The sequence below is a fragment of the Schistocerca americana genome, chromosome 7 (genome assembly GCF_021461395.2).
Source record: "Schistocerca americana isolate TAMUIC-IGC-003095 chromosome 7, iqSchAmer2.1, whole genome shotgun sequence".
Classification (NCBI taxonomy): domain Eukaryota; kingdom Metazoa; phylum Arthropoda; class Insecta; order Orthoptera; family Acrididae; genus Schistocerca; species Schistocerca americana.
Genome location: NC_060125.1, coordinates 145,302,217 through 145,314,617, shown reverse-complemented (window position 1 = coordinate 145,314,617; position 12,401 = coordinate 145,302,217). Strand labels below are relative to the sequence as shown.

Here is a 12,401-nt window from a genome sequence, read left to right as displayed (position 1 = left end):
AGTGCCAAATGACAGACCATACCGTACCTCAGTAGCAATGTGGCATTACACATCATGGCATAGTATTTTGCACACCAGATCCTTGTGTTATCTTCAGGAAATGACACAAAGCACCCAACAGAGTGCCGTTCCTTGAACATCAGTATAAATAACAACATAGTTGCAGCCATACCATACAATTTTGTAACACACTGGCTTTGAAACACAACCCAGTGTACCCTGAAGAAATAGTTCTTGGCCTTGTCAACCACAATTTTGTCTTCCATCTGAAGTTAGAAACATGGTCTGCCTCAAGGGCCATTAGGTTACCGTATTTACTCGAATCTAAGCCGCACTTTTTTTCCGGTTTTTGTAATCCAAAAAACCGCCTGCGGCTTAGAATCGAGTGCAAAGCAAGCGGAAGTTCTTAAAAATGTCGGTGGGTGCCGCAACAACTTAGTTCTGCCGCCGAATATATGTAGCGCTACACAGGCATGCTCTGTAGGCACAAAGATAAATACAGGCGCCAAAACCTCTGCGTCAGTAAATAAATTTAAAAAAAAAAGGTGGAAGACAAGCTTTTTTTCTCTGCGCCGAGTTTCGACCACTGCATTTTCATACATTATCCAACGAAGTAAATACAAATTCCATATTGTTCATCTTCGAATGTAGCAGCATTTCAATGTACTACAAAAACCCGACTGGCAAGAATGTTTAGGATGTTTGTCAATGTGGCCAACTCTACGTTCTGAATTTTTTCCTATCTGTGAGAAGAGATGGTTGCTAATAGGAACTTTTATAAATTGTGAATCACATGCAGTATTCTCGTCACCATAAGAATAATACGAACATAAACATTTTGCCATGTACTGTTTCATGTTTGCTGCTATCTCATTTAAATCCTGTCTGCGTAATAAACCACAAAACTAGAGCGAGACAACAGCAAACGCGGAAGAATATACATACCATGTCATGTTTATATTCGTATTAATTCTTATGCTAAACAGTGATACAGTCAGAAATGAAGCGAGGCAATTTACTAGATTTTTAAATCTAAGATGACTAATTTCTGTGCAGAATGTAATGTACTAAAGAGGCGCCTGCAAAGATTTACAAACGGAGAAAATTTTTCGCTAAACTCTTGTTCAGAACATCTTATATCATACGCAGTCTATTCTTTGGTTCTTTTTGATCATTATCAAAGAAAGCAGCAGTGTAAGTAACAACAAGTAGCAGTCTCTTGCCATTGTTTCGCTAATGAGACGATTCCTCTCTCTCTTTTTTTTTTTTCTTTTCTTTTTTTAATTGTGAGCGGCGGTAGTGCGCACAAAGCAAGCCATGCCGCGATCGGTGACAGGCCGTAAACACGCAGTATCAGAGTACAACAAACAAAGCATGACACAGTACCGTAATGCATATTCAGCGTAGAGTGACGTAAACACCTATAACAAAGAAAACTGCGCTTATCAAATCAAAGAAAAATAAGCAATCAATTCAAAACAGATGAAGCACGTGAAAAAGGAAGGGTACCTGTATAAATACGGACGGAGCGCCTGACGCATAGCAATGGCTACCTGGTAAAGCTTAACTGCTAAGCTTACGACTCGAACCAAACTACTGTAGCTGTATCGTCATTCATTCGACCTAAATTGTCGAATATTACAGTGGACCAACTTTGTTTCAATTTGGAGATGCGGCCTAAAACTTTTCTCTTCCCTTGAATTTCGAGTCTCAAATTTCAGGTACGGCTTAGATTCGGGAAATATTTTTTCCCTTGATTTTGAATCTCATTTTTCAGGTGAGGCTTATATTCGAGTGCGGCTTAGACTCGAGTAAATACGGTAGTTCACAAATACTCCTTCCAATGCTGACCAATTGACTGTAAACAACGGCATTGACTGTCGTGTCGAATGTAAGCTGTATGCATAACACAACATAAGGAGCTGCTGCCAGGTACGCGACAGGCCTTCAACTTAAACACAAAGACTAGGAATATGTAGACAGAAGAACATGCCTAATTCCCTCACAGTGAACAGTATTTGCAATATTAAGCTCCAAGCGATAGCTGAGCCATAAGCCACATAGGGACACAAACACCCTACAGGTGCGACAACCAAGTAAGTTGATAGCTTGAAACATTTCATTTGTTAGTATGGGCATATTAAAAAGGTGAATAGTACAATTATAATTTTAAAAAAAATTTTCTCCGGTATTTTATGTGAACATTAAACTCTAGAAAAATTTACAGCTCCAGCCAGTTCCATAAAGTATACTCTGTGTCACTTCTTTTTCTCAAGCATTCAAGAATTATTTAAGCCAAGAGTCTTACTGATAACATGTCAGTGCTCACAAAACATTGTTACTTTACACAGAATAGTGTTCTAGTGGCCAAAACCAGCTGTAATAAAAATATATATGTTATTCATTCAAATTAGCCTAATCTCATTTTTCAGATGAAAATTTAAAACGCATAAAATCTCTCCACTCCATTCATCTTTACTGTCAGTCACAACTGACTAGCAATCACTGGGAGGATGACCTGAATACGACCAAGTCATCTAAAAAGAATGGACCTTACCACAAGATGGAACTGAGTGTGTAAGAACATTGATATCAATTACAAATAGTCATGTTTAAAACACTTCCACGAGTGGCCTCATTCTCTCAGTCTCATTTCTGCTGATTATGTCTGGTCAAGCAAGATAGCTTGAAGGTGGGTAGACGCTGCACCGACTGTCGACAAACTAGGTCTATTTATTATCAAACAAGCCTTGGTAGCTGCATAGTTTTGCTGGATCACCGCCTGAAAGTGCTGAAGTTGGACTTATCCTTAAAATGAATAGCCAGAAGGTTCCTTTTAACGTTCAAAATTGGTAGTCCACCAATGATTAATCAGGTATTTAAGATCAGAAAGGTAGTGACCAGGCCTCTTACTGTCTCTAATGTTTACAAACAGGTAGGTAGTATGGACATATATAGAGCATAATAGTTCTTTTTTTACCAAATAATAAAAGAACAAGCAGTACGGACCAATAGTTGCTTCACTCACAATTAAGTAAAGAAGTCACAGCTGTTGTTAGTGACATTGTCTGAATGATCCAACACGTATTTTGACAGTCTACTGCTCGTCACTATAAAAAAGGTTCTGTCATCCCAGTTTGCACGAACAGAGAAGCAACTCAAAAGGTTCCCAAGTCTGGGCTGAACAACAGACTAGCTATACCAGACAAAGGCTATGACCAAAATGAACAAAATAACTGAAAATGTCACAAGCTTGGGCCTTATGAAGACTCACTCCAGGGTATTACTGAACTTTATTAATTTATAATAGTTTATAATTCCCTCCAGTCGAAAAGTTCATTTTTTATTGGCTGCTGATTTTTTCATATTATGTTTATATATTATTTCTCATGAGCAGTATCTATCAGGGCATACAGCACTAATTTATGCCTACACAATGAGAATTCTGCATTGGTAACCACAGGCTCTATCTTGTACGTCAAAATTTAGTTATCGAAAATTTAGTGACTTTTAATTTATGACCCTTGCCCGTCAATACGAGTGTAACTGGATTCAGAAAAACCAGGTAATCAAAAGTATATCAACAGATCACAGAAATTTACAGTAATTTGGCTATAAATGGCACCAAAAGTTGGACCAGGTGAAATCTTTAATTAACAATATCTTTTAAGCTAATTAAGTATGTAATTAATATAAATACCCCCACCCTCTGTGAACCATAGACTTTGCCATTGGGGGTCTTACAGATAGCCATGCTGTAGGTGCAATCACATCAGAGGGGTATCTGCTGAGAGCCCAGATAAATGTATGGTCCCTGAAGAGGAGCAGCAGCCTTATCAGTAGTTGAAGGGCTATAGCCTGGATGACTGGCTGATCTGGCCTAGTAACATCGAACAAAACTGCCTTGCTGTGATGGTAATGTGAACAGCTACAAGCAAGAGGAAACTACAGCTGTAACTTTTCCCGAGGGCTCGCAGCTCTACTGCATGGTTAGATGATGGCTTTCTTTTGGGTAAAATATCCCGGAGGTAAAATAGTCCCCCATTCAAACCTCTAGGCGGAGACTATGCAGGAGAATGTCATAATCAGGAAAAACAAAACTGGCATTCTATGTATCCGAACGCAGAATGTTAGACTGGGCAGGTAGGTTAGAAAACTTGAAAGAGGAAATTGATAGGTTGAAGTTAGATATAGTGGGAATTAGTTAAGTTCGGTGGCAGGAGGAACAAGACTTCTCGTCAGGTGGATACAAGGTTACAAATACAAAAGCAAACAGGGGTAATGCAGGAGTAGGTTTAATAATGAATAAAAAAACGGGAGCATGGGTAAGCTACTACGAACAGCATAGTGAATGCATTATCATAGCCCAAGACACAAGCCCACACCCACTGCAGTACTAGAAGTTCATATGCCAACCAGCTCTGCAGATGATGATGAGAATGAAGAAACGTATGAAGAGATAAGAGAAATTATTCTGTTGGTAAAGGAAACAATTTTATTATGTTGGGGGACTGGAATCTGATAGCAGGAAAAAGAAGAAAAGGAAAAACTGTAGGTGAATATTGACTGGGTGAAATGAATGAAAGAAGAAGCCATCTGGTAGAATGTTGCATAGAGCATAGTTTCATTGTCACTAACACATGGTTTCACAATCATGAAAGGAAATTATATGCATGGACAAGATCTGGAGACATCAGAAGGTTTCAGGTTGATTACATAATGATAAGATGCATTTTGGAACCAGATCTTAAATTGTAAGAAATTTCCAGGGGCAGATGTGGACTCTGACCACAATTAATTGGTTATGAACTCTAGATTAAAACTAAAAGAGTATAAAGGCATTGGGATCCAGGTAAGTTGAAAAAAACCAGAGGTTTTGTGAGTTTCAGAGGGTGCATTTGGTAACAATTGACTACAACAGGGGAAAGGAATAAAGTAGAAGACGAATGGGTAGCTTTAAGAGATGAATTAGTGAAGGCAGCAAAGAATCAAAGAGGTAAAAAAACAAGGCCTACTAGAAATCTGTGGATAACAAAGGAGGTATGGAATTTAAATGATGAAAAGATAAAATATAAAAATGAAGCAGGCAAATGGGAGTACGAATTCGCATGAATGGACACAGGCAGACAGCGTTTGTTGGTAATGAGGATCACCCTGTGGTTAAACATGCCTTGGTGCACGGCCAGCACATCTTGGCGCAGTGTTACACCGTCCGGGTTATCTGGATACTTCCCACTAACACCAACCTGTCAGAACTCCGGAGATGGGAACTTGCCCTTCAGTATATCCTCTCTTCTCGTTACCCACCAGGCCTCAACCTCCGCAAATTTCAAGTTGCCGCCATTCATACCTCACCTGTCATTCACCAACATCTCTGCCTCTGTACTTCCGCCAAAAAAAGGTACTTCCGCCTCGACTGACATCTCTGTCCAAACTCTTTGCCTTTACAAATGTCTGCTTGTGTCTGTGCGGATGGATGTGTGTGTGTGTGTGTGTGTGTGTGTGTGTGTGTGTGTGTGTGTGGGCGCGCGAGTATATACCAGTCCTTTTTCCCCTTAAGGTAAGTCTTTCCGCTCCCGGGATTGGAATGACTCCTTACCCTCTCCCTTAAAACCCACATCCTTTCGTCTTTCCCTCTCCTTCCCTCTTTCCTGATGAAGCAACCATCGGTTGCAAAAGCTTGAATTTTGTGTGTATGTTTGTGTTTGTTTGTGTGTCTATCAACATGCCAGTGCTTTTGTTTGGTAAGTCACATCATCATTGTTTTTAGATACATCTAAAAAGTAAGGTTGACAGGAGTGGGAAATGGCTAAGCAGGAATGGCTAGACGACAAATGTAAGGATATAAAACCATATATCACTAGGGGAAATATAAATACTGCCTGCAGGAAAATTAAAGAAGCCTTTGGAGAAAAAAGAAGCAGTCGTATGAATATAAAGAACTCAGATGGAAAACACCCACTTGCTCTGTTTGGTTAAGTAATGGACTTTGGCACAAAGACATTGAAAAGGTAATAAGACTGTCTTGAGGACGGGTGGCACTTAAGGTATCGCAAAGCCCGACAATGACGACGGATGGCGATGGCAATGGCCGTAGTCCAACAAGCGACGGGCCAGCAGTAAAAGGTAAAAGGAGTCCATCGAGTGGGGGACTGCAATGATGACAAGGCAAATAATTGTATCAGACATGTCACAGATGACTATCAATACAACCTAACAAAGAGAGGGTGAACATTACCTGGGAGGTATACAGAAGCCAGCCAGTATTACGGAAAGCCCAGGGGAGTAACCTGATCAGGGAGTGAGAGCATCAATGGGAAGTGGCCACTATTGATGAGGTCATTTTGCAGCGACCACTGTAATGAAGGGAGAAGGGGAGAGGAAGTGAGCGAAAGATCTATAGCAATGAAATGGGTCATGGTCCACAAGAAGCTTGTCTACAAGGAGACCTCAATCAAATGAAGCACTGCCCCACATGGGGTGATGGGCATTAAAACCCCGAGGAGGAGGAAGGGAGGGGAGGGGAGAGTTGTTCTAGGAAGGTAGTTAGGGCAGCAGCTGTAGCTGGCCTAGCAGGAAGGAGTTAGATATTGCAAACTGTGACCCCAGAGCGTAAGTGTACTTTGAAAGCAACTGCTTCCAATTCAGTACAAATGGGAATCCATGTACTAACAAAGTCTGTATGGACCAACATGTAGATACCAACCAGAAGCCCTCAAAGTGCCAACCTGGTTCTAACAGAAAGTATGGAACCTACAAAGGGCTGGTGAATGAGTATCAGTAAAATAAGATTCCTGGAGAATGGGGACACAATCTACAGAGTAAAAGAAAATAAGGAATTCCAATTCTGGAAGGAGATGGTAGTAGCTATTACTATTCCACTGCATGAGGATGGAACGGGAATCCAAATGCAAGGCAAACGGGCTGAATCCCACTTGGTTGGTGGTTGGATGTGCGGCTTCCATAACACCGATCACAATTAACCTTGACCTTCTCTGGGAGAGTGTCCCTCTCAAATGCCAGAATAAAGGTGCCAGTATCAATGCAATTGTCCTTACAGCCTTTACGGACAAAATGAACACCCCACCTTCCAGTGGCCCAGAGTTTCTCAACAGTTTGAAGGATGAGGTCCCCATGGAAAATGTCTCCTAGAACCATATTCAAAGACTGGCGAGGAATAATGGACACCAGGAGGTGGCCAAGATGGTCACAGGCACAAAGGGCCACAGATTGGGTGACAGAAGCATATAGGTTAAACTCCTTCTGTTCATTCAGCAGTAATTCCGGTTGACGTTTATTGTGCACATAAATCTCCATTTCCTCAAGTAGATTCAATAACTGTCACTTTGGTGCCCTATGCAACACTTTCATATTATTCTCTGTTTCCTACCGAATGTTTTTCTCCATCTAATGTGTACCAAAAGCACTCTTATTTTGGCTATACATATCCTCTCTGAAACAAGTCTTGAAATTCCTTCCTTACATAGCACCAGGGACTTTTAGAGATTTAGTGTCAGCAAACTTAACTTAGTTGGTTACACACTGTTTTTGTTTTGTAACAAATCTGAAAATGGCAGTAGCCGAAACCGGTAATAGTGAAGTGTAAAAATTTTTGTGATAAAGACGGACCTATAAAATAAAGTACCAAATATATTATCACAGACTCATTTTCAGACTTTATGTCTTCAATTGATAAAGCAGAAAGCAGGAGAGGAGCTTAAGAGATGTAATAGATCACCCAGATGGCAGAAAAAAACACTACAACTCCACTGGAGAATTGTGCTGTTTGTATACTGTGAGGGCGTGAAAGGACTAAGGAGGTTGGTTATGTTCTAGGTTCACCTGCTGCCACTGGTTGAGAAGCTATTACATTAAGACACGTAGATTATGAGACATCATGTGTGGCGCAATTTGGAGCCTCAGAGGCTACTGGGGTTGCTGCCGCAGCCAAAGAAGCAGAACATGCAGGGTCCAGTGGCCTCAGGTCCACTGGGATTTCCTTTGTCTTGGATGAGTTCTTTTTGTCTTTCTGTTATTTAGAAGGTTTGAACGACTAGGAGGGTTTCACTGAATTAAGATCATGAATTCCTACAACCGGCAGCCTGTTGTTCCTTCAGCTACTGACAGGTATCCAGTTGCTGGCAGATGTCTTTGAGGGATTGTCCTGAGGGACTCCTTCCTGGTGTAAGAAGCCAGATGAGGGTGATGCATCTCCAGCTATGGGATGGGACTCGAGGTCCCTGGTGGATGGAGAACCATTGCCTCCAAAGTAGGTGTTGGGGAAGCAGCAGGAGGAGAGCCCCCAACCATCAGAGGGCAGGCATAGTCGAGTGACCATGATGGCTCACAAAAGGATGCATAATAAAGTACCATCAGCAGAGGGGGCGACATCATCATAGCCTATAGCATACAATGTGGCCATGTGTGCAGGGTGCAGACATTCATTTGTTCTCAGCCTCTTGATATGTCAGTCTGTACAGAGTCTTATATTTTGTATTTTTTCTCTCTGAAAGCTGGTGCAGTCTGGTGAGCAGGCAGAACTGTGCTCTTCACAGTTTATGCAAACAGAGGAGGAGCACAGGGAACATTCAAGTTCAATGGTTGTCCGCAACTCCTACAGACTGGTCTGGCGGCGCAATGCGAAGACACATGCCCAAATTTCATACATTTGAAGCACTGCGCACTGTATGGCGGAGGGTGAGCAGGGGGAGGGGGTCAGCAGAACATACAATATCACTTCACACCAGTATACGATCACCTTGACCTTTTCAGGTGACGAATTACCCTCAAAAACCAAAATGAAGGCACCAGTAGCAATCCAATTGTCCTTGGCCCCCTATGGAAACGACGGACAAGAGTACACTCCATTGCTCCAAATTGATGCGTAGCTCATTTTCAGACTTGAAGACGAGGTCATGATGGAAAATGATACCTTGAACCATGTTTAGACTAATGGGGAGTTGTGGTCACGAAAATGTTACCCAGCTTGTCACACAAGCAACCAACGCCTGTGACTGGGCTGGAAATGCTGTTTTAATCAAAATTGACCCACTATTCGTTTTGGAGATGGCTGCAACTTCCACAAATTTACCCTCTATATTCTCTACAAAGAATAAAGGCTTTGTGAGCAAAAAAGAATCCCCATCTGTCCCTGTACACAGCAGGTACTGGGGGAGTATTTCTCTGCCTGTCGCTTAGCCTGGCATTTCTCCCAGAGCGTAGCCAGAGAAGGAAACATTTTGGGGTCATATCTCTATGCGCTGACCAAGTTCTTTCCTTCTGAAGACCTGCTGGAGCCATGTGACCACCAGTGGGAGAAAGCTTCATCTGCTTCATATGCAGGTCATCCACCATGATGACAGTGCAGGTAGCCAAGCACATACTCACAAAAGAGTTGTAAGCCCCTTGGGGGAAGGGGGCCATAGTGGGAATACTACAGTTCACATTAGCCAACTTCCATTCTATCGGCAAAAGGAACCACATAACACAGCTGTCCACCACTTCTTTTCATCCTGTTTGAAAATCTCAAGCTGACTATTCGGTCAGAAGCTACAGGTCAAATGAACAAGGTGACATCTGAGGGAGCTGTGACACGTAGCGAGGCAGTGTGTTGACCCGCTCCCATATGTGATGTCTGTCCGGTCGAGATGACACACTGACACAGGCGTTGTACCCTTCTCTATCTCCCGCATCGGGCTCTGAGAGCCTAGTCCTTACAGGTGAGTCTGTAATACTGTTCTGTCTCTTTAAGTCTGGTATCAAACAGATAGCAGTACTTAAGGGCAGATTCTGGTGATCACCACTAGAGTGGCTGACACGAAAGTGGAGTCCTCACGATCATGGCCACTGCAGCTTTGTTGCCATGTAGGTATCGTTAGTGGTGCGGTAGGTCAGAGCAGCTGAGAGCTGAGTTAAGGCGCTATATCGAGTGTTCACGTCTGATCTCAGTGTCTTACTGTCTTTATAAAGGTGCTCTGATGAGTGTTCAGTGGTGAACAACAATGCAGGAGCAACGACTTACTTGTAGTACTACTCCGGTGTGTGGAAAGAGTGGAAAGACATTCATAAACAATTGAAAATTATCATATCAAATGTACTCAAGTTTTTTACTGAACTTACAATGAAGAAGCAAGGAATAACTTAAATTTTGCGCAAATTCATAAACTTACTGCTAAAGCACTTGGTGCCTCCAAGTCAACTGTAGGCCATATTAGCAAATCTGTGTCATTGGCAGAATCTTCAGGTATGAACGAGTGTTCAGATTCTCCAAGAAAGGGATTCGAATGTGAACAGAAATCAACCTATTTTGACAATTTTAACAATGAGCTCACGCGTAGAACTGTACTTGGATATTACAACAGAGGACCACAGTTGGAATACTACAGTTCACATTAGCCAACTTCCGTTCTTTCGGCAAAAGGAACCACATAACACAGCTGTCCACCACTTCTTTTCATCCTGTTTGAAAATCTCAAGCTGACTATTCGGTCAGAAGCTACAGGTCAAATGAACAAGGTGACAGGAGGATATGCAACGAATTGACACATGGTGCAAGGAATGGCAATTGACTCTCAATGTAGACAAGTGTAATGTGCTGCGAATACATAGAAAGATAGATCCCTTATCATTTAGCTACAATATAGTGGGTCAGCAACTGGAAGCAGTTAATTCCATAAATTATCTGGGAGTACGCATTAGGAGTGATTTAAAATGGAATGATCATATAAAGTTGATCGTTGGTAAAGCAGATACCAGACTGAGATTCAATGGAAGAATCCTAAGGAAATGCAATCCGAAAACAAAGGAAGTAGGTTACAGTACGCTTGTTCGCCCGCTGCTTGAATACTGCTCAGCAGTGTGGGATCTGTACCAGATAGGGTTGATAGAAGAGATAGAGAAGATCCAACAGAGAGCAGCGCGCTTCGTAACAGGATCATTTAGAAATCGCGAAAGCGTTACGGAGATGATAGATAAACTCCAGTGGAAGCCTCTGCAGGAGAGACGCTCAGTAGCGCGGTACGGGCTTTTGTTGAAGTTTCGAGAACATACCTTCACCGAAGGGTCAAGCAGTATATTGCTCCCTCCTATGTATATCTCACGAAGGGACCATGAGGATAAAATCAGAGAGATTAGAACCCACATAGAAGCATACCGACAATCCTTCTTTCCACAAACAATACGAGACTGGAATAGAAGGGAGAACCGATAGAGGTACTCAAGGTACCCTCCGCCACACACCGTCAGGTGGCTTGTGGAGTATGGATGTAGATGTAGATGTAGAGGATAACGTCCAATGACTAAAAAAATACAGGCTGACCTCCGTGAAAAAATTAATTACTCAGGTTCAGAGTCCTCCATTCTTCGTCTTCTCCGCTCCCTTGGTTTCCGATTCAAGAAGTGTAATGAGGGGTGGAAATTCTTAATGGAACACAGACACACTGCAGCAGCAAAAATGAAGTTTTTTCATACAATGCACTTCTTGCGTGCTGAAGGCACCAGGCCTGTAGTGTATTTGGATGAAACTTGGGTTTCACAGAACCACACCAATAAGCATATATAGCACGACTCCAAACGAAATGCAGTTCGAAAGTGCCTACTGGTAGAGGTGGCCAATTAATCATCACCCACACTGGTTCATTAACCACAGGATTCATACCAGAGGCCAAACTTTTTTTTTTTTTTTGTGGTGGTGAAAATTCTTGCCAATCCAATTACCATTCAGAAACGGAGAAGTTTTTTAGAATTGGTTTATTCGGCTGTTGTCTGCGCTGGAAGAAGGGTCAATTACCATGATGGATAAGACAAGTTACCACTCCATTCAGATAGAAAAGCTACCACATTCAAATTGGTGCAAGGCAGATATTATGGAGTGGTTAAAGAGAAAGAATGTTTCATTTTCAGTCAATGAAATGAAGACTGATCTCCTGTCTGAGGAAGAAATCGTAGGTGCCAAAAAGACTTACGAATTAGATCAAGTGGCAAATGAAATGGGTCACCAAGTGGTAAGTCTACCACCATATCACTGCCAGTGTAATCCCACATTGAATTGGTGTGGGCCCAAGTAAAGCAAGAAGTAGTGAAAAGAAATACTACTTTAAAACTTGATGATGTCGAGAAGCTAAGACACGAAGCTCTTGACAATGTTACTCAGCAGGACTGGGAGAGGTGTGTAAAACAAGCAGAAGCACTGCAAGAAACTGATTTATTGAACCAGGGTTTAAGAGGCACCATAGTGGAATCTGTGATGATACACCTGGCTGAAACAAACGATAGTGAATCTGAAGACACTGAGCCAGAAGATCCTTCAGTTTAGGTAAGTGCTGTCTATGTAAAAAGCTGACTTGATTTAAATGTTTGTCTATTCATCTTAGTTATAGAAGACATACTGCGAATGTTTTTCC

At 41.9% G+C, this 12,401-nt stretch overlaps 1 protein-coding gene across 1 annotated transcript in view; it reads right to left on the bottom strand.

Annotated features, from left to right (window-relative positions):
• LOC124622536 (DNA-directed RNA polymerase III subunit RPC7-like) overlaps positions 1-12,401 on the bottom strand; it is a 44,553-nt gene that overhangs the window by 28,839 nt on the left and 3,313 nt on the right. The window lies entirely within an intron of this gene.